This window comes from Vombatus ursinus, unplaced genomic scaffold (assembly GCF_900497805.2).
Source record: "Vombatus ursinus unplaced genomic scaffold, bare-nosed wombat genome assembly UNPS02015255.1, whole genome shotgun sequence".
Classification (NCBI taxonomy): Eukaryota; Metazoa; Chordata; class Mammalia; order Diprotodontia; family Vombatidae; genus Vombatus; species Vombatus ursinus.
In genome coordinates this window covers 6,344,394-6,368,584 of record NW_020955033.1, presented here as the reverse complement: position 1 = coordinate 6,368,584, position 24,191 = coordinate 6,344,394, and the positions used below count along the sequence as shown (strand labels likewise).

The 24,191-nt window shown below is 35.0% G+C and overlaps 1 pseudogene; it reads right to left on the bottom strand.

Annotated features, from left to right (window-relative positions):
• Positions 1-9,797: 9,797 nt before the first annotated feature.
• On the bottom strand, positions 9,798-11,131 carry LOC114031688 (annotated as a pseudogene).
• Between the last annotated feature and the right edge of the window lie 13,060 nt (positions 11,132-24,191).

Here is a 24,191-nt window from a genome sequence, read left to right as displayed (position 1 = left end):
ATCTGAGACAGATTTGCAGTGTGATGATAATTAAATCCATGGAAATTGATGAGAATATCAAGGTAAAGGATATAGCTTAAGACTTGGATCCAGAATCAGTCTTGGGGAAACCTAGAGGCTGCAGATATATTGTGGATAAATATCCAAAAAAGGATACTCAAAAGGAGTAGTTAGATAGGCAGAAACAACAGGAGGGAAAATATTGCAAAACCCAAGAGAGAAGATCATATCAAGAAAAGGACAACTGAGAGTGTCAAAGTTTGCAGAAAACTCAAGATAGTCAACAACCAAAAAGGGCCTTTTAGATTTGGCTATCTGGAGATTAATGGCAAAATTAGAGAAAGCAGCTTCAGTTGAATGATGAGGTTTGAAGTAAGACTACAGAGAGTCAAGCAAAAAGTAAGAAGGAAGGAAGTGGAAGGAATGATTTTAGACAACTTTTCAAGGAGGGAAAGCTAGATGGCACAGAGGATAGCGCACTAAGCTTGGAATTAGGAAGAAACACCTTCCTGAGTTCAAATCTGGCCTCAGACACTTAATAGCTGTGTGACCCTGAGCAAGTTACTTGACCCTGTTTGCCTCAGCTTCCTCATCTATAAAATGAGCTGGAGAGGGAAATGGCAAATCACTCCTGTATCTTTGCCAAGAAAACTCCAAAATGGAATCACAAAGAGTTGGACACATCTGAAACAACTGAACAACAACAAAAATACTTGGCATTTAATGGACAAAGAAAAAAGACCTTTTATTCATGTGAGGTAGGAGTAAAGGAGAAGACATTGGGGGAAGGCATCTGAATGATATGAGATGAAAATAAAGAGGTGATAAGAGGGAATCTTCAGCTAAAAGCTTCATTTTTTTTAGTGTGATATGAAGCAAGTTCTTTTTTTTGTGATTTTCTCTTACTTCATTCAGCAACATGTCCCATTCAGAACAAAGACATCATATAGTGGGAAAAATCCAAGCCTGGCACTTGACAGGGCAAGATGTGGATTGGATAAGTGACCACGGACTTAGAATGCTTTAGAATCCAAGAGAGGTAAGGAATAAGGCACATATTTTCAGATAAGAGCAATACATTAATTTATTTGTTTGTAATTTCTTGCAAGGATGAATATTAGTTGGGAAGAGAGCTTCACTGATTTCTCACACTGTGTTAAAAAGAAAAGAAAAATATTAATGACAATGTATGGGAATTGCTTGAAATGAATGAAAGCACAGTAAAAATATTCCCCATATTTCATCAGCTCATTCTCTATGTATTGAATTTCACATTCAACTCATTAAATATCGCTTTTATTTATCCAAGAAATATGTGCTAAAAACTAACTCAATGGATCAATCATGTATGAATAACTGAGTAATATTAGTTTTTATTGACTTGATTTTTCAAGTATGGATTGTGAAAATAACCTTTTTTAAAGTACCTTAGAACTCATTAATGAAGCAAAACAGTGCTTTAAAGTTCAATGTAATCAGCCAATGGCATCCATGAACACGAATAACTTGAGAAAACCACAATCCATTGGGAAGACCTCTCTCACTTGGAATTTATACAGACTATCTCCTGTGACATAAATGGTCATACTTATAGTGATACAAAATTTATACTTCTAATTGCATTTGTTCTTTATCTGAAAAAACGGGGACAATGAGAGTCTTTAAGTGGATATTCTATAATGCCATTTAAATTTATCTGATGATTATTTATCTGATAGCTCCACAATTGGCTTTAGAAATATTTCATGAATCTTCAAGAAAAAGTGACACATTTTTCTTCAGATGTTGGCATCTTTCAAAATGTATATGTGAGCAGTTCTCAATCAAGAGGAGAGTTACTCTGTCACATCCCATTTACATACTTGCCTCATCCCTTGGTTTTAGTTTCCCCATCTCTGCCAAGGAGACACAAGATCACAGAATTTGTAAGTAAACTGATTTATTAGTCCAACCTGTATCTAAGTTCAGTGTTGAAATTATCTATCTATCATCTATCTATCTATCTATCTATCTATCTATCTATCTATCTATCTATCTATCTATCTATCTATCTATCTATCTATCTAATGTTTAAAATAACAGCATTGTCTTACATTCTGCTTCCATTTCACAAACTCCTAGAAAAAAATTTCTATGCTTACTGCTTTGACTTCATGTACCCTAACCTTTTGTAATGATTTCTGACCTTATAAATGTGTTGAAACTAGCATGACCAAATAAACAAAAAACTTTCATTGCCAAATATTATATCATATATGCGTATAAATATATATACTCACATACACACCCATATATGTATACATGTGTATATACATGTGTGTATGCATACATGAATTATGTGTGTCCATATATATTTATGTGTGTGTATATCTATATCTATCTATTTATCTATCCATGTCTTTCTATCTCTCTCTCTCTCTCTCTCTCACACACACACACACACACAGACACACACTCCCTGTATATCTCCGTTAGTCTCTTTGTAAAGATCTAATTTTTCTTCCCTGTTGGATTGCTTTTTGATAGTAAAATTAGGCATTCTCTGTAAAGAATATCCCATCCTGCAGGGACTGATTAAGCATTTTACTTCATATATTCCTACCTAACTACCTTATCTCTGAATTATTTGAAATCTGCTCTACAACATCTAGAGTACATGTGAGAATACATGTGTGTTTTCTTGTTTGTTTTATTTTTTGTTTCTTTCTTATCAAATACTCTATGATGCAATGGTAACCCCCACCCCATTTCCTGTTCAGAAACTGGTTCCTTTTTGTTTATCTTATTCATATCCAAAACATCAACTCTCTATGTTGTATATTAAACTGTTATTAATGCAAATCAATAACTTATCAACTGGTCTCTTTTTGTGATAGAGGGAGAGGAAGTAGAGGGAAGAAGAAGGAGGGAAGGAAAGAGACAGAGAGACAGAAAGAGAGGGTGACACAGAGAAAGAGCAGATAGAGGAGGAAACAGAAAAAGAGGGATGAGGGGGCAGAGAGAAAGAGAAAGACACAGAGACTGACAGAGAAAGATGGAGAGACAGAGTTGGATAGTGAGATAGAGAAAGGGTAGCACACAAGATGATGTCAGGGTAATTGAAATCGTGACTATATAATGCATACTGTACCCTTTGATTTAGCAATACCACTCTGACTTTTGTACTACAAGGAGAGAAGAGGGAAAGGAAAAGTTCTCGTATGTATAAAAATATTTATAGCAGATCTTTTTCTGTGATGGCAAAGAATTAGACACTGAAGTGGTGCCCACCACTTGGGGAATAATTGAACAAGTTATGATATATGATTTGATGGAATGCTGTATTTTGTTTTAAAAATGATGAAGGGGATGTTGAAAAAAAATTCTGGTAACACATATGAATAGACAAAGTGAAGTGAGGAGAACCAAGAGAAAATTATGCAGCAATACTACTCTGATAATTAACCAGAATGACTTAGCAACTCTGATCAGTAGAATGACTCATGAAAATTCCAAGGACTCTTGTTGAAAAATGCTCTCTCTCTCCAGAGACAGAACTGATGGATGCTGAGTGCAGATAAAAACATTTTTTCTCTTCATTTTTCTTGCTTTTCTTTTCATAACATGGCTAATAATTCATGTACATGTAAGAAAAGGTATTATATCTTTTATAACACATGTATGTACTTATGTTGATATTTGTATATGTATTATATATCATGTACTACATATAGTGTGTGTATATATATAGCATGTTTGTGTATATAGTGTATATATGTATATATAGTGTGCATGTTTATATAGTGTGTATGTATATATGTATATACAGTGTGTGTATATATGTGTACATAACATATATGTATATATACACTTACATATACATACACACCCATCTATCCATCCATATACACACATACATAAAACTTTAGCCAGGTTGTTAAATTACACCCCCCCACACACAAACATGTATACATGTTACACATACATACATGTACACACACATAGAAATGAAACAATTGCCTTGTTATGAAAAATAAACATATGTATTTTTTCCATTTTGCATGACTTCATATGTTGTGTTCCTTGTCTTCTCAATTGGATGGAAGGAGTGAGAGAATGTGAACCTGAAAATTAAAATAAAATTTTAAAAACTAAGATTTCAAATGTAGAGTTTCAGTGACACTTGCTTTGCTTTTGAACATTCTTATCAGTGGCATGCACAGTAGGATGAATGGCAAGGATTTCAAATTCTCTAATGACAAAAAAATTTGAGGGATAGGAAACACACTGAATGAAAAAGCTGAGACTACTCCTCCACCATGGCCCCATATCAATAGTCTATAATATAGTAAAGTAAAATTTAAGATTAATAAATATTATATTTTATTTGGATTAAAAAAATTCTCATACATACAAAGTGCACACATATGGTGGATACAAGGAAGTTTATCTGAATAAAGATCCAAGAGTTATAGTGGACTTCTACTCCCATGTGAGTCAACAGTGTGATATAAAAATATCTGTCATCAACAAGACAAGTCATTAAGATTTTATTAAGCCTCTACTAAAGTAAGAGCTAAATTACTTTCGTGACTTAAATGACTTTAAGTGAGCTAAACACTGAGGATACAAAGAAAATCAAAAGAAAAAAAATATGTCAAAAAAAACCCATATACACTAAATAATATTGTATGTAATAACCAAAAGTAACATAATCCATTAAAATTTGCAAAGTATTCTGTATTTATGATTTCATTTACCTTTAAGAAAATCCTATGGTAATATAAGTACTATCCCCATTTTACAGATGAGAAGACTGAAACTTGGGTTTAGCAACTTCCCTATGTACATCTAATAAGCACCAGACATGGTATGAAAATACAAATCTCTTTTGACTCCAGATTCAGCCTTATTTCCTTTATTCTCTCTTCTTTTCTGAAGAAGGATATAGTCTTAATTTTTTTTTCCCTATTAGATCCCCTTTAGAAACATTGTGTTCAGCTCTTTGTACCAAATTTTGGAAAATATATTGTTAAGCTCTAGATTGTACCCACAGGAGGACAGTCTGAATGGTGCATGGCCTCATGACTTAGGAGGAACAATTGAAGGCTCATTATGTAGAAGAGGGATTGGAATTATTTTGACTGGCCCTAGGAGTCAAAACTTGTAAAAGAAAGTAGAATTTGTAGAGAGGCAGATTTCAGCTTCATATAAGTTACCATTTTGTAATAGAGTTTCCCATAAATGGAATTGAAAATATTGGTTTCCTCATCATTGGAGATCAAGGATTAGCTGAATCATCACTTTTCAGCTACTCTTCAGTGATACTTTAGAGAAAATATCATTCATAATGTTTGGACTAACTCTTCTAACATAATTTCAAATCTCAGTTTCTGTGATAGTATTTTTTTCCTGGAATTGATTCAAATATTTTGTTACATAATGATGAGAAAGATGATATCTGAGTCTTTTTATGAATAGGTTTAAATAACTAAAAGAAATTGTATTGATTCTGTTATCACAAGTCAAGTCAATTGGCTTTTATCAAATGCTTACTACCTGCCATTCACTAAGCTAAACAAAGAAAAGCAAAAACAAACAAACAAACAAACAAAAACCACACCAGTATGTTCTCTTAAGAAGCTCACCATCTACTGGAGGAGAAAACATGAGTACAGCTATGTACAAAGAAAATGCATACAAGATAAATTTGAGATAGTATTAGAGGTCAGATATGAAATGTAAAGAGAACCAGGAAAGTCATTATGCAGGAGGTGGCCTTTTAGCGGAACTTGAAGAAAGCCAGAGAAACAAGAGGTGGAAAAGAGGAGGAAGAAAATCAGGGCATGAGCACAGCCTGGGAAGCCTTCAGAGTTGGGAGTATAAGAGACAGACAAGGAACTAGTGTCACTGTGTCTCGAAGTGTGTAGAGGAGAGTAAGATGTAACAAAATTGACAAGATAGGAAGGGTCAGGTTATAAGTGATTTAAAAGCCAAAGAAAGGCTTTTATCAGTTCCTAAAGGTAATACAGAAATACTGGAGTTTATTGACACTAAATGTAATTGTTTTAGAAAACATCTAATTTTGTATTTTCCAATAATTTTTTAGGTAGCTTATAAAGACAGTTTCAGACTTGTATCATGATCAATTTTCCTGAAATGGGCCCTGATCATAGAGAAGCTTTGGTGTTTGCTTGACATTATATTCAGAGAAATGAGCATGTTAACATATAAAAATTGCTTTCGTTTATAAATTACTTTAAAATTTGCAAATCACTTTGCATTAATTATCTTGCTTGATCTTTAAAATAAACTTGTGAAGTAGTTACTGGAAATATTATCTTCATTTTATAAATAAAAAGAGTATATTTCAGAGAAGTTAAGCAACTTGGTAAACATCACACAATTTAAATGACATAGGTTGAATTGATAAATATGAAGAGATAGTAGAAAGAGATTTTTGCATTGGGAGGAAGATTAGACACAATCATTTCTAAAGGTCCTTCCAGATCTAAAACACTATCATTCAATGATTCATTAAGATATCAGTTTCCTGAAAAATGTTAATAACAACAACTATGAGCAGAATTATACACGCAAATACTTCTGAATATAGTTGTTTGCTTCGATCATTATTTTATAGAGTAGATTTAACCTACGATAATAAGTTTAAACTTTATAAAAATGTCAATAGAATTAATTTAAGATCCATTGCGTGGTGTTACGGTATTAGAATTCATATGTTTCATCCATTTCTTACTTGGGAATATGCTCTGAAACATTCATTAGAAATAAATCCTTCTTTCATATTTCTAAAATTACCAAGGTATTTTCTTAGATTCAAAATGCTCCGTATAGTCTTAAATTAGCAGTTACTCCTTTTAAAATGCTTTAAAATCTTCAGATTACCTTGCTTATGATTCATTGTTCTGCCTTCCTTTCCAGATGTTAATATCTCATTCAATGTGTTCTCTCATTTCTATAAAGGTTTACTTTGAACAAACTCTTCCCTTTTGGTAATATTTTAGAGGGTTTTTGTTTGTTTGTTTGTTTGTTTTGGTCAGGTGGTGGTGTAGATCTTTTTGGTTTCATATCTATAACGATTCTATTCTACTGATTGAAAGGCTTTGTCCTTAAGCCTCAAATGACAAGATTTGAAAAAAAAATACAGTTGTTTCCTCCTCCTTAAATAGTTTAAATTATTTAAATATGGGCAACTGTGTTCTAAAATAGTTAGCATGTAGAGAACATGGTAATTTATGCTGATATATGCCACTTCTGGCTGTCTCTTATAGTTTTCTACATGTTGAATTTTTTTTTAAATAAACCTTTAGTAAACCTTCCAAAACAGTTTATGGTTTCCATGGACATATCTCTTTCTCTGAGGAGATGTATCCCACAGCACAACATTTTATGGAAGATGATAATGATTACTTTGGGTATAAAATGGTGTGGTGGAAAACAAAAGTTCCAGATTTGGTGTCAGAGGATCTAGGTTCAAATTCTGACTGTGTCACTTACTCCCTGGGTGACTTTGGGCAACTGATTTGTCTTCTTTGGCCGTCATTTACTACGTTTGTAAAAAGAGAGGTTAGACTAGATGATCTGTCAGGTACTTTCCAGCTCTAAATGTATGATTCTGTCATTCATTGCAAAACTTTATACATCATACATCTTTAAAAATAACTACTTAAAACACACCTCAATTTTATTAATTATGATAAAGATTTTTAACTGTCACCAAAAAGGAAAATGTGATAAATAATTTTGTTATGCTAAGTCAAAATAATTTTAAGTCCAGGTCTAACACTTCAAGGTAATTGACTAAAAGTCAACAGTAGCTAAAAGTCACCATTTAGTTAACCAGTTCTATTCCCGAAAGCAAGCTAATGATTACTTGTAGTACATGAAGCTTTACCAGCAGATTATACCTATACCTGAATAGATTCAATCTAGCAAAGCTTTCAATGAAGTAAGCCTCTAAGGGAAACTTCATTCCTCCCCTGAGACTGCCATTGCTTTAACATTTGTAATGCGAAGATGTATTCTGAAGGAGAAAAACTCAATAAATTCAGTTGAAATTTTTTAAGCAGGCAAGGGATTACATGGATGTCTAGTGCCACAGGATGGTGAGTTACCAGATCAAATTTGTGTAGCCTGGTATACTGGCAGTCTTAGTACCATTGCATGTCCACAGAACCTGGTACATTGCTAGAGGTAGTCAGTCTGGTGATTTCCTTTTTCTCCTTGCTACTCTTGTTGACCCTGGGTCTCTCTTCACTTCCTGATCACACATATGAACCACTTTCCCTCATGCCTAAGGATTCAGATTTCACTCTCCTGGCTGTTGAAATTTGCTTCTCGGCATTGATTAGGCTGATTATTGATGGTGTCCAGTAGACCTGCGATGCTATAAACACATCTCTAATGTGAGTTTTCATCCATCACATGATGTCTTACACCCTGAACATTCTTTCTGTTTAAAGCATCAGTTTCAGTAAAATGGTTTGGTGCCCTACTTTATTCAAATTCCAAATTCTACATTTTGAAATTCAGAAAGATGGAAATTTGACTTTAAAACATATTATAAAGCACAAGTTGCTTGCATTTTGGCATATCTAATTTGAAAATATAGATTAGACTTGTCTTGGTTTGTCCTTGTGGCTAAAAAACCTCTGTTCACAAATATGAGTTTGGGGGATCTAGATCTGAGTAAAGGGGGCTTTTTTTAAATAGCATAAAAAAGCAGCTCCACTGAGGACTCCACAACAGCAGTATCAATATGTAAAAGCTGCCTCAGTTGGTGATGGTAGCTGCGCCTATGGAGCTGGGAGCCTCAGTAAAGGGAACATAAATTAACTCTGGCTGCCAAAAGCCTGGAGTTAGCTACAGCACAAACCACTCCCAAGTGAAACACAAAACATGACAAGAAACATATTATGGGCAACTGTCCTCGGTGAAAACCTTAATTGTGAAATACACTTAGTTGTTTACTTTGTAAAAGATACCCATGTTCACAAACAGGATAGTGACTGAGTTGTTTGATCATGGCCAAGGTTAAAAGCTACCTGTATCCCACTTGGCCTCTCTAATGGCTACAGTTTAATTCCTCCAAAACTAGAGTGTTGCAAATGGGAGGATTTTGTCCCCCTCCTCTGACTCGGCATCATGTGGAATTACGAGGCACTGATCTAATATTGCTTCTCTTCTGAGCTACACGAGGAAGACCACACCCATAAAAAAAAAGGTTTCAGGGACTCTTAGTAACTGAGAAACTCTTTCAAAGGGTCTGCTCACACCCTGCTCTGTCTTAAGTTTCAAGAAAGCCTGGAAGTGGGTGTAGAATTGAAGGGAAATGAGACCAAGAACCAAAGATCCCCACCTAAAGTATCTCTTTCTTGTCAATCTTTTAACAATCTCAATTTATAATGAACTCAGTCTGGAACATTCACCTGAAATGACCCCATTGCCAGAAGAGTGTGGAGATGCAGTTGAAATGCCAGATTTTTAGAAGAGTAAATAGGAATCTGCTTTAAGGTTAATCTTTGCATTTTTATATTAATATTTTAACAGGAATCATTTTTTTTTCATGAATCAGGTAACAAAAGTAGCAATACAGTAAAGACAACTTGCAAGTTGAACCCCAGCCAGCTTTAGTATTATTGAAATTTTATAATTACAACTGCTAGGACACCGAGAAAAGCCAGTAAGAGAGACCAATTCTGCCTTTGTTGAAGCATTTGAAGAAGAAGTTTGTCCTGTCTACCCTGGACAGGATATTTGTTGGCACTTTCCATCTTTAAACTTAATCGATATGATCATTGATGGGAGGTGTCAAAACTGTGTTTTCCATGATATTCACCCATACCACTGTACTTCTTTTTATTACTCCATTGTCTATGGTACCATTTAACAATATGTGGTTTTCTTGATTTTCTCTTTCAATAGGTCTATTTTTCACTGTTACCAACTCCTTCAGAGGCCAAAGAACTGAGAGTGAAATGCATGATGACATCATTGCTAGTGACCCCATCACTGGAGGTTTCCTCTATCATCCTTTGAGTCAGTTTATTATAATTAGAAAATGCATATGGGAGAGGGGTCTGTCTCACTGATTTATGAACTGTATTGCTTCATTTACATTTTTCGCAGGCACTATTGAAAACACAAGAGTGAAAATCTCTTCTTGCACCACCTTGGTGTTGGGGTTAATGTCAGTGAGGATAATCTGGGCTATATGTCATGTAGCTTCATCCATCTCCTCTCCAAAAGCTATCTTTTGTTCTTAAGTAAATTTGTCACCTTTTTAAAATGACAAAAGTTGATGATCCTTTCATGATCAGAATATTTTTTGATTTCTTCATCATAGAATTCCTTAACAGGTTCCTTTATTTTCTCCACAATTTGACTCTGGAGGGACAGCTCAAAGAAAATGTAGTCTGGGGCAATGCAAGTCTGACCACAGTTCATATATTTCCCTGAGGTGATATGTCTGCAAGCAGCATCAAAATTGAAATCTTCATCAATGTAACAAGGACTCTTCCATTGGAGGTCCAGAGTCATAGGAGTCAAGCACTTGGCAGCAGCTTCAATGACAATCTTCCCCACTCCAGTATTTCCAGTATAGAGAATGCTGTCACATCTTTCCTTCAGAAGTTCCATGGTCTCCTTAATGCCACTATTAATAGCACAGTATAGATCCTTGTCTAAATATTGATGGAAGATCTTGGAGGTCCTTTCACTTAATTCTGATGGCTTGACTATGACAGCATATCCTCCTGTGATGGCTCCTATTTATGGCTGGATATTTAAGAACAATGGGTAATTCCAAGCCCCAATTACTAAGACCACTCCAAGAGGCTGGATATAGGCTTCATCCATCATTACCAGAACATTCTTCTTAGCTGGCTCTAGGACAATCCACTCAGGAAGTTTATCCAGTACATGGTTGAGCTCCCCAGGAACACTAATAACTTCTTGACTATGTGTTGAATTCACTCCTATGCAGATTCTGGGTCAGCACTGTCAGGATCTCCTTCTGGTATTCCTGCACTTTCCTCTGCAGGGCCCACAGCTGCTGCAGGTGGAAGGACAGTGGCTGCAAAGGGCATGTCTGAAAGGCCACCCAGGCCTGCAGCACCAGTTTCTCCATGGTGTTCCTCTGCAGGAAACCAGGACCAGAGCCAAACCAGCATCAGGACTGAGACTGGAATATCATATATGTCTTAAGTCTGACCCATCACACTCCTGTGATTTAACCAAAAACCTAGAAATCACCATAGGTACTCTTCTCACTTTACTTACTAGCTCCTACTATCATCCTCTAGTCTTTTTGAAGCTGTCTCTTTTATATTCTCTTCATCCACTTTGGGCAGGCACCTTCCTTTCTGGATTCTTGTAAGGCGTAGTCACTTGTGCAAATTCTCTCAGTTGTTCTGTGGCTCTATTAGCCTCAGTTTATGTGCTTTATAAATTCTTGGGAAGATGAAAATACAACCTATCTATCCCTCCAGAAAAGATATTAATCTCTGGAGAATTATTGGAGGATTTCTGACATGTATAACAAATATCAATTACTTTTCTATTTTCACCTTTTTATTCACCTTATTTGAAAATCTTCTGGAGAGAGTAGTTCATTTTGTACTACTTGTTTTTATAATTCCAAACTATATGTTAGGTCTAATTTACTATCCCACTTGATAACCAAAATCATTACTAGCTTTTCATAGTGTACCCAGAGGTAACTTGCTCTTGTACTTGAATCTCAGAATACCACTTTCCTAGAATTCATTTTGCCTCTTTTTTTTCTTTTCTTCATTTTGCTCTTGAAGTTAAATAACCTGGTGTTTTGCTAAATAGCCAGCTATTTCTAGTCTGGAGCTATGCTCCTATAAGACCTTTTTTGAGCACAGTTAGTCAAATTAAATTTGTTCAGCCTTTAGTAATAAATAAATAATTTTGGTCCTTAATCTTTCTATGGTGTGACTGTTGCATGCAACACATAAGAACAGATTTGGAATGTTATATTTTACGTGGACCCACAACTAAGCAATAAGTATAGGAACTAATCATACAACAAAGCTCCTACAAATATTCTGCAAATGTTTTTGGCCATTGTATCTTACAACTTTGAAAAGGAGCTCACACGAACCTTAGAGTTTCCTATCTAATTTAGATTTCCACTAGAATTTTTAAAATTTTCAATTTAGAACAAAAAAAAATTGTATCACTTTCTGTGATTTTCTATTCTTTATGCAGACAACCATAGGGACTGGCAGACCAACCCTCAGAATAGGTAAGAAAGTGATACCACCCAATGAGTGACAGATAGCTGCTCTGAGAGGGGCCCAGGGAGATTTATGGATACACAATTAAAATTCAGGCATCCCTTACACCAACTCCACATGTGCAACATTCTATTCACTAGCCATATACCTTCTTTTATTTCAAAAGAAACATTGAGATAGAAGATGTTTCCCAAATAAAGGAGGCAGTAGTAAAAATCAAAAAAATTATTCTTTTTTGGAGGCAATCAGGGTTAAGTGACTTGCTTTGGGTCACATAGATAGTAAATGTCTGAAACTGGATTTGAACTCATGTCCTCCTGACTCCAGGGCCAGTGCTCTATCCACTGCACCACCTGAGTGCCCCCAAAAATTATTAAAAGGAACATTCAAAGCTTAGATATACCCTGTTTTGTTTTGGTTGGTGTTTGTTTTGTTCTGTTTGTATGTTTTAGTTTCCTGAGATGGACTTATTTCTCTAGTAGTATTTGTTTAAATACTTAATCTGTTCTATTTGGTCTAGGAAATAGTTTAAGAAAGCTACCCATTTATTAAGGTCTGTTGCCAGAACTAAAGTATGTCCCTGAAAAATTAGTTAAATTAATGTTGAAAACAATAGACCCTTTATCTTGCTGGTTCTTGGAAATGCAAATGTATTTACTAGATGCATTTTAGAGAGTGCTAATGGGAAGGCAATACAAAAGGCAAATATTCTAGGCCACTGCACCCATCCCTAAGTCTGGGGCCATTGCTAATACCTCTAATAAGGGCCTGGGAAAGGGCAGGGAAGGATACAAGCAGGTATTACACCACAAAGTCTGCAGCAAAATGGTCTTTAAACTAAAGCAAGAAAAGGGAATCCACAGTGGTTATAGTGGGAGGCTGCTGCTGAGTAATAGACCCCTAAGCTATCATCGGATCTATTAGTTCCATAGTTCAGGGCAGCATAGGTAGCTTAAGGGTGAGTCAGGGCAGCTACAGGGTCAGAATTGCTCAGGTGATTTACAAAGAGATAATTTACTCTGTCCAGGCACATTTCATTATAGTTATCCCTTCCACATCACAATTTTCCCCATTGTGGTTTTGATATATCACAAGGTGGCAAAAGAAATTAAATGGTAATTTTGTGGGAGTTTTGTGGAAGCTACAGACAACCCATGAAGGCCAGCAGATGACACAAAAAAGTTTAGAAACTCAGAAATATATACATATATACAGATACATATGTATATAATTGTATAATATAACCTACAACCAAATAACCCACATTTTGTAATAAAGTATTGTAAACACCCCAAAAGAGAAAAAGGAAAAAAAAAATTAGACTTCTTCTGTGGTGCAAAGAGAGGGCCAAAACAATTTACATGGATTTTCAAGATCATAGGGTTCCTTGCTCCTAAAACCCAGGATGTAGAAGAGATAATTGTAGTGTCTTACCTCTGATGTCATAACAACCAGGCAACAATCAGATAGAAAACCAGGAGTTTCTAGTAAAGAAGTTTCAAAACAAAGAGCCACCAATCAATCAGTCAACATTTATTAAGCATGTACTCTGTTTCAGTATTTCAAAGAGGAGTCTAGAAAAGGGGCAGAATGAGAATGAAGGGGTATCAGGTAGAAGGAGGGAAAATACAAGTAACATTAACTGTTAGATAATGTTTAAATGTTTACCAAAACTACAGCAACTGAGTGAAAGTGATATGAATTTGGTAAAATTTACAGCACAATTCATGTGATTTACATAATTGTTGATTTAATAATTTATAATATTCACATACAGCTTAGAAAGAAGTAATTTTGGGGTCAGAGACAAGATGGTGGAGTAAAACCAGTGACTTCCTTGAGCTCTCCCCCAAACCTCTCCAAATACCTGTACAAATGACTTTAAACAAATTCTAGAGCAGCAGATCTCGCAAAAAGATAGAATGAAACAAATTTCCAGTCCAAGACAACTGAGATGGTTGATGGGAAAGGTCTGTTGTCCCAGGCTGGGACAGGAGCAAAGTTTTGCATGGGCCATACCTTTCTCTTAGGAGCACATGGCACCTACACAAAAAAAAATGACAATTTATTAGGGCATAAACAAAAGGCATATCCTTAAAATAAAATGAAGGAAAACAGAAATATTAAATATATTCTTTTCAGAATATAATGTAATAAAAATTACATTCGATAAATACCAGTAAAAAGAATGATTAAAAATTAATTGGAATCTAATTAATCTAATACTTAAAAATAAGTGGGTTAAAAAACAAATTGTAGAAATAATCAATGATTTCACTAAAAAGAATGAAAACAATGAGGGAACATACCAAAATTTATTGGATGCAAACTAAGCAGTTTGTAGAGGAAAATGTATTTAGTGGAATTCTTACATCCACAAAATAGAGAAGGAGTTGATCAATGAATTGGGCAAACAACAACAACAACAACAACAGACTAGAAAAAGAACAAATTAAAAATTCTTACTTGATCACCAAACTTGAAAAACTGAAAACCAAATGAAAGATAAATAAAATTGAAAGTAAGAAAACTTTTGAGCTAATAAATAAAACTAAGAGCTGGTTTTAAGAAGAAGAAAAAAAACCAATATAATAATAAAGCATTGGATATTTGATTAAGAAAACTGAAAATCCAGTATCAAAAATGAAAATGGTGAAAACACCACCAATGAAGGAGAAATTAAAGCAATCATTAGGGAATATTTTTGCTCAATTACATGCTTATTAATATGACACTCTGAGCAGAATAGATGAATATTTATGAAGATATAAATTACCCAGATTAACAGATGAGGAAGGAGAATGTCTAAATAACCTCATCTTAGAAAAGAAAATTGAACAAGTAATTAACAAACTCCCTAAGAAAAATTACCCAATGCCAAATGGGTTTACAAGTGAATTATACCAAGAACTTAAAGAATAATTAATTCCAATATGATATAAACTATTTGAAAAGTGGATGCAAGGGTCTTGCCAAATTCCTTTTATGACACAAAATGGTGCTGATTACTATACCAGGAAGAGCTGAAACAGAGAAAGAAAACTACAGATCAATTTCCCTAATGAATATTGATTCAAAAATTTAAAATGAAATACTAGCAAGATGATTATAGCAATATATCACATGGATCATACACTATGACAGGCTGGGATTTATAACAGGACTGGAGGACTGATTAGATATTAAGAAAAATATCAATATAATTAACCATATCAATAAGAAAACCAACAGAAATAATACAATTATCTCAATAGATGCTGAAAATAAGGTTTTAATCTATTGACATAATCATATGATATCTGTTAGTTTTGTTGTTGATATTGTCAATTATTCTCATAGTTTTCCTAATATTGAACCAGCTCTGCATTCCTGGTATAAATCCTACCCAGTCACAGTGTATTAACCTCAAGATAAGTTGCTGTAATCTCTTTGCAAATATTTTATTTAAAATTTTTGCATCCATATTCATTAGGGAAATCAGTCTATAATTTTCTTTCTCTGTTTTGACTCTTCCTGGCTTAGGTATCAGCACCATATTTGTATCTTAAAAATAATTTGGTAGGACTCTTTTACCTATTTTCTCAAAGAATTTATATAGTATTAGAATTAATTGTTCTTTAAATGTTTGATAGAATGCACTTGTAAATCAATCTGGCCCTGGAAGTTTTTTCTTCAGGAGTTCATTGATGGCTTAAACAATTTCATTTTCTGGAATGAGGTTAAGTATTTTATTTCCTCTTCAGTTAATATGGGCAATTTATATTTTTGTAAGTATTCATCTGTTTCACTAAGATCACCAAGTTTATTAGCATATAGTTGGACAAAATAGCTCCTAATTATTGTTTTAATTTACTCATCATTTGTGGTAAATTCACCCTTTTCATTTTTGATACTAGTAATTTGATTTTCTTCTTTCTTTTTTTAAATCAAACTAACCAAAGGTTTACCTATTTTATTGTTTTTTTTAATAAAATCAACTCAGTTTTATTTAGTAGTTCAAAAGTTTTCTTAATTTCAATTTTATTAATCTTTCCTTTGGTTTTCAGAATTTCTAATTTGGCATTTAATTGGATATTTTGAATTTGTTCTCTTTTCTAGCTTTTTTAGTTGCATGTCCAATTATTTGATCTCCTCTTTCTCTATTTGATTCATGTAAGCATTGAGAGATATAAAACCCCCTAAGAACTACTTTCACTGTATCCCTTTAGTTTTGGTACATTGTCTCATTATTGTCAGCCTCTTGGATGAAGTTATTGATTATTTTTGTGGTTTGTTTGACCCACTCATTCTTTAGGATTAGATTATTTAGTTTCCAATTAATTTTTAATCTATTTATCCATGGCCCTTTATTACATGTAATTTTTATTGTATCGTGTTCTGAAAAAGGATGCACTTAATATTTCTGCCTTTCTACATCAGATTGTGAGGTTTTTATGCCTTATTGCATGCTCAATTTTTGTGTAGGTGCCATATACCACTGAGAAAAAGGTATATTCCTTTCTATCCTCTTTCAATTTCCTCCAGAGTTCTACTGTATCTAACTTTTGTAAAATTCTATTCATCTCTTTAACTTCCGTTTTTTTTTTTTTTGTTAGATTTATCTGGTTCTGACAGGGGGAGGTTGAGGTCTCCCACTAATATAATTTTGTTGGCTATTTCTTCCTGTAACTCCCTGAACTTCTCCTCTAAAAATCTGGATGCTGTACCACTTGATGCATATATGTTTAGTAATGATATTACTTCATTGTCTATGTTACTATTTAGCAGAATGCAGTTTTTCTCCTTATCTCTTTTGATGAGATCTATTGTTGCTTTTGCTTTGTCTGAGATCACGATTACTACTGTTGCTTTTTCTTTTTTACTTCATCTGAAGCATAATATATTCTGCTCCAACTTTTTATTTTTACTCTGTGTGCATCCCTCTCCTTCAAATATGTTTCTTATGCTGTCCACATCCAAAGAAAGAACTATGGAGTTTGAATGAATATTGAAGCAAACTATTTGCTATTTTTTTCTTCTGTTTAGTTTTGTTTCCTCTTTCTGGTGGTTAATCCTGTTGGTTCTAATTCTTCCTTATGACATCACTAATGTGAAAATATGTTTAGTAGGAAGGTATATGTATAGCCTATATCAGATTGTGCACTGTCTTGGGGTGGGAGGGGGGAGGGAGGGGGAGAAAATTTTAAAACTCAAAAGCTTATGGAAGAGATTGTTGATAAATCAAAATAAATTAATAAAAATATGTTTCTTTTAAGCAACATATTGTAGGATTATGTTTTTTAATCCACCTTGCTATCCCCTTCCATTTTATGGGAGATTTCATCCCATTAAAATTCATAGTTATGAATACTATCTGTGTACTTTCTCTCTGTCGCGGCTGCTGCAGTGGTGAGCATGAGATCAGCTCAGTGCTCAGTAACCCAGAGATGTATGGATGAGGCAGGAGACAGCAAGATGGCAGAAGCTCCTGTTTATTGTAAGCTGGATGTGACCTTTATAGCCCTCAAGGCACCTTGGGATTGCATGATCAGAGCCCTACAGCCAGTCAGTAGATCCCCTCATAGCATGCATGCGTCGTGTCAGGGTCATGAACAGGATGTGCACAGGAACGCTTAGCCATTCAGAGGAGAGTCGAACCAGCCATGGTTGCTGCGTGTCCACAGAGGAGAGGTCAGTTAAGACTTCCTTGCTTTCACACAACAGACTGTGACCCTCAACTTCCTGCTTAGAAGCCAGGACTCCGATAGGCAGGGCACAGCCCCGTGACAATTCCTGTGTCATCTCTCCATCCTGTTTACCCCCTTATAGGGATGTGAATAGTTTGCCCTTACTGAACAACATGTTATTTTTTTCTTTTATGTTTACCTTGTTATGTCTCTCATGAGTGTTGTATTTGAAAATGAATTTTCTGTTGTGCTCTGGTCTTTTCATCAGGAAGGCTTGGAAGTCCCTATTTCATTGAATATCCAGCTTCCCCCCAAAGCTTATGCTCAATTTTGCTGAATAGTTGATTTTTGGTTGTATAGCCTTTCAGAATATCATATTTCAACCCTTCCAATCTTTTAATGTAGAAGCTACTATGTCCTGCATAATTCTGATTGTGGTTTCAATACATTTGCATTGTTTCTTTTTGACTGCTTGCTGTATTTTCTCTTTGACCTGATGTTCCTTGAATTTGACTACAATATTCCTTAGAGTTTTCATTTTGGGATCTCTTTCAGGAGGTGATTGGTGGATTCTTTTAATGACTGTTTTGCCCTCTGGTTCCAGGACCTCAGAGCAGTTTTCCTTGAGAATTTCTTGAAAGATGTTGTCCAGGTTTTTTTTTTTTTTTTAATCATGGATTTCAGGTAGTCCAATAATTCTTCAATTGTGTCTCCTGCATCTATTTTTCAGGTCAGTTGTTTTTCCAATGATGTATTTTACATTTTCTTCTATTTTTCACCCATTTGATTTTCTTTGACTGATTCTTGATGTTTTATAGCATCATAGCTTCCACTTACCCAGTTCTAATTTTTAAGAAATTATTTTCTTCAGTTAGCTTTTACACTTCCTTTTCCATTTGGTCAATTTTACTTTTTAAGGAGTTGTTTTCTTCAATCAATTTTTATCCTTCCTTTTCCAAGCTCTTGACTCTCTCTTGCATACCTCTCATTTCCATTCCCAATTTTTCTTCTACCTCTCTTATTTGACTTTTGGATTGAGACCAATTCATAATCCCCTTTGAGCTTTCAGATGTAGATTTATTGACAGTGTTGTCCTCTTCTGAGTTTGTATTTTGATCTTCACTGTCACCATAAAAGCTTTCAATGATCAATGTTCTGTTTTGCTTCTTGTTCATCTTGTTTACCTATTTCCTTGCTTTTAAAGTTGAAGTCTCCTCTGGAACACACCACCGTCCCAAGCTCTGTGTGCTAGGAGCCAGGAGACTGGTCACTGGTTTTGTGCCCTGGGGCCTTGGGTGCTAACTCCTAGAGGCTGTAGGCATCTGGTAACTTACCCAATACTGAGTTGGGGTCCCAGTTGTTGTGTCTGGCATGTGCTAAGTCAAGTTGAAATTTTTTTCTGCATTTCCCTGGGCTACACTGAAGTACCCTGAGGTCCACTACTAGAGGATGCTTGCCTGTGCAGGGTTGTTTTGAAGCAAGGGGTGGGGAGTCTGCAGCTGGAGGATACCTTCCTGGGACCATGCCAGCACATGTGGTTCTCAGAGTTGGAGTCTGCTGGTTCCCCTGGCTGTGCTAAAATAAGTGGGGGTTAGGGGTTTCCTGGTGTTGGTATTTGTCTGTTCTACTGCTCTGGGCCTTAGGATCTCTCACTGATTTGTTGAGATGAAGCCTGTCTGCAGTTTGCTGGGACAAGTCCTGTCCTGGAATGCATACCCCTTTCACTTGAGTGACATAGATCTGTTTTGCAGAGCTTTAAGTCTCCCAGACTAAAAAGACTGTTCCACCCCATTTTTCTGCTGGCTCATCTATTGCAAGAGCTATTCTGGGGCACTATTTTATGGGTCTTCAGTGTTGAGAATGTGAAAGGGACAGGGACCTACTGCTTACTCCACCGTCTTGGCTCATGAACTCATGTATTCTTGATGCCAGGTCTAGTTCTCAATTCACCGAACCTCCTATAGGATTCCAAGAGAATAAGATGACATTAGTGAGAATTAATATTGGATTAAAAAAGTTGGGATCAAATTGTGGAGGATTTTGAAAGCCAGGTAGGAATGTATAGATGTATGCTTATGTTAGCATTTATTTGAAACATCATGAAACATAAAATTTCACTTTCTGTGACTGTAGTAATCACAACCTGCTTCTTTTCACACTAAGGAAGACAGGAGAGAAGAGGTATGTAGGTGGCAAGAAGCAGGTGTGGTCATTGGGACCATATATTATAAATCTCTTCCACTTTTGACTGCCTGCTGACAAAGGGGGAGAAAAAGGAAGTTGCAGAACTTTCAGGACATTTTTCCTCTTCTTTTAAAAAAAAATTTCCGCCACTTCAGTATGGTAGCAGTAGTAATTCTCTTGAATTAAGAAATATTAGTGGATCAAGTAAGATGACTTTGTTTTGGAGAAGTTTCAGGGATCTTTTTTTTATATAGCTTCCCTTTCCTGTATTTTTCTGTTTTCTATATTCTATGTGTTGCTGTGAAAGAAAATACAAGGAGCTGCCTAGATTCTTGGGTACCAAGAATACTGAAAACTCATATAATGATTGATCTGTGACTCAATATTAGTAATAATTATGCACTAAATTATACTTTCTAAACTCTAGTCTCATGCATGTTTGTGCCATGGTCAAGGAACCATTACAATCATCATTTAGGGACATTGAAGAAGAGGTCCAATTACAGTTCATTACAAAGACAACTCAATCATGTATTAAGAAGCTATAATTCCAGCTTTGTCTTTGTTACTGATGGTTGCTCAATCTTCACCAAATCAATCAACATCTTTAGACTTATCTTTTTTGATTTTTAAAACTAAAATAAAAATATTCATTCTAATCATGTCACAGGGAAGTTTGGGGGTTCAATAAACAGTCAATAAATAAAGATTTATTAAGTATCTACCATGTGCCACGTATTGGAAATGGTGTACAAATAAGCAATACTATAGTTACAACAAGAAGACTTGGATTCAAGGATTGATGATGACATTTTTTGACTGTGTGATCTTGAGCAAATTATTTAACTACCTTCAACCTTGGTTATTTTATTTGTAAAATGTTTAGCTGTACTGTGTATTTCACAGGGTTGCTGTGAAGATGAAATACTAGAATGTGAATTAATGGAGTTTAAATGATACTATTATTATTGAAATTGTTATTATTCTGTCTAGGCATGTTGGGAATACTAAATGTTGTATAAATTATTAACATTATATCAATGTATCTAAGATATTATAAATCATTTTTATGAATAGATGACTTATGGAATCACATTAATTGTCATTTTACTTGAATAGTATCAATATAAATGAGAAATTAAGGTGGAAAATTCTCATGCCTTAGTGACAGGATGAATATTATAGCCAATTTATTATGTTATTGTGAATATGATCATCTATGTATTAATAAAGTTATTTTTTGCCAGGGTGATTATTTAGGATATATTAGTATCTTTATCAGTATTTGATCCCTGATTTCTTAATGATAAATTCTGATTTCTTCACATTCTTAATGAATATGATTCATTTTTATATTCACTTGTCTAAATGTAGGAAGGAGAGAACATATAATTTATTGAGATTCCTTTTAGCTCTTCACCTTAGAGCTCTCTACCTCTCTGGACTTCACACACTGGAAGTACCCTCAATCTTTGCAGTTTCTCCTGCTCATTGGATGGGTTCTTTCATGACCTCCATTTTAAAAAAATTTTTTATGTATTTATTTTTTCAAATGGGAAAGTGTTTATTCTTTCCTTTCCAAATAGAACCTAAATATTACTGGTCAATTTTGCACATTGTACTTTTTATGTCTTTAGAAGGAAATTTCTTTTTTTTTATTAATAAATGTATTTATTTTTAGTTTTCAATATTTACTTCCACAAGATTTTGAGTTCCAAATTTTCACCCTATCTCATCCCTCCCCCCACCCCAAGATGTCATGCATTCTGAATACCCCTTCCCTTAGTCTGCCTTCCTTTCTATTTCTTCCTGCCTTCTCTTAATCCCTTCCCTTCTATTTTCCTGTAGTGCAGGATAGATTTTTATACCCCATTTCCTGTATTTCTTATTTCCTAGTTGCGTGTGAAAACATTTTTTTTAAACATGTGTTTTTAAAACTTTGGGTTCCACATTTTCTCCCTTCCTCCCACCCCACCCACCCTCATTGAAAAGGCAAGCACCTCAATATAGGTTATACATCTGCATTTATGCCAAACACTTCCATAGTAGACATACCGTGAAAAAACTAACTCTATTTCCCTTAATCCTATCCTGGCCCCCCATTTGTTCTATTCTTTCTTTTGACCCTGTCCCTCCTCAGAAGTATTTGCTTCTGATTACCCCCTTTCCCAAGCTGCCCTCCTCTCTATCATCCCCCTACTCTTGTTCCCCCCCCATTTTCCTGTAGGGTAAGACAAATTTCCATAACCAATTAAGTGTGTATGTTATTCCCTCCTTAAGTCAAATCCTATGAGAATAAAATTCACTCATTCCTTCTCACCTTTCCTGTTTCCCTTCCACTGTAAGAGCCTTTTCTTTTCTGTTTTTTTATGAGATAGTTTACACCATTCTACCTCTCCCTTTCTCCTTCTCCTAGTATAATCCTCTCTCACCCCTTAATTTTATTCTCCAGATATGACCCCTTCATCTTCAACTCACCCTGTGCCCCCTCTCTCTCTCTCTCTCACTCTCTCTCTCTCTACACACACACACACACACACACACACACATATATATATACATACATATAATTTTTTCCCTCCAACTACCCTAATACTGACAAAGGTCTCATGAGTTACAAATGTCCTCTTTACATGAAGGAATGTAAACAGTTCAAACTTAATAAATCTCTTATGATTTCTCTTTCCTATTTACCTCTTCATATTCCATTTGAATCTTGTATTTGAAAGTCAAATTTTCTATTCAGCTCTGATCTTTTCATCAAGAATGCTTGAAAGTCCTCTATTTCACTGAATGGCCATTTTTCCCCTGAAGGATTATACTCAGTTTTGTGGGGTAGGTGATTCTTGGTTGTAGTCCTATCTCCTTTGCCCTCTGGAATATTATATTCCATGCCCTGTGATCCCTTAATGTAGAAGCTGCTAAACCTTGTGTTATCCTGGTTGTGTTTCCACAATACTTGAGTTGCTTCTTTCTGGCTAATTGCAATATTTTCTCCTTGACCTGAGAACTGTGGAATTTGGTTACAATATTAGTAGGAGTTTATTTTTAGGGATCTCTTTCAGGAGGATATGAGTGGATTCTCTCAATTTCTATTTTGCCCTCTGGTTCTAAAATATCAGGGCAGTTTTCCTTGTTAATTTCTTGAAAGATGATGTCTAGGCTCTTTTGTTTTTGATCATGGCTTTCAGATAGTCCAATAATTTTTTAAATTATTTCTCCTGGATCTATTTTCCAGGTCAGTTGTTTTTCCAGTGAGATATTTGACACTGTTTTCTAATTTTTCATTCTTTTGAGTTTATTTAACAGTGTCTTGATTTCTCATAAAGTCAATAGCTTCCAATTGCTCCATTCTAATTTTTAAGGAAGTATTTTCTTCAGTAAGTTTTTGGACTTCCTTTTCCATTTGGTCAATTTTGTTTTTTAGGCATTCTTCTCATTGGCGTTTTGGGCCTCTTTTGCCACTTGGGTTAGGCTATTTTTCTAAGGTGTTATTTTCTTCAGTATTTTTTTGGGTCTCCTTTAGCAAGCTGTTGACTTGTTTTTCATGATTTTCTTGCATCACTCTCATTTCTCTTCCCAGTTTTTCCTCTACTTCCCTTACTTGCTTCTCAAAATCCCTTTTGAGGTCTTTCAAGGCCTGGGACTGATTCATATTTTTCTTGTAGGCTTTGGATGTAGGAACTTTGACTTTTTTGTCTTCTTCTGATTATATGTTTTGATCTTCTTTGTCACCAAAGTAAGATAATAAAATCTGACTCTTTTTGCACTGCTTACTCATGATCCCAGCCAATTACTTGAGTTTTAAACTCTTTGTTAAGGTAAGAATCTGCTTTCAATGTGGAGAATGTACTGTCCCAAACTTCAGGGGTTTGTACAGTTGTTTTCAGAGCTACTTCTAGGGACCTGTAAATTTTCAGTTCTTCCAAGGTGGTATGATAAGGGGCAAGATGTTTCTTCTCCACCACCACAACAAGCTCCACCATGCCAGCACTCCCCCTCACTCCAAGACCATCCCTCAGAGTTGTGACCCAGATCCAAGCATGTGCAAAGCAAGAGATTCCTGTCTCAGCAC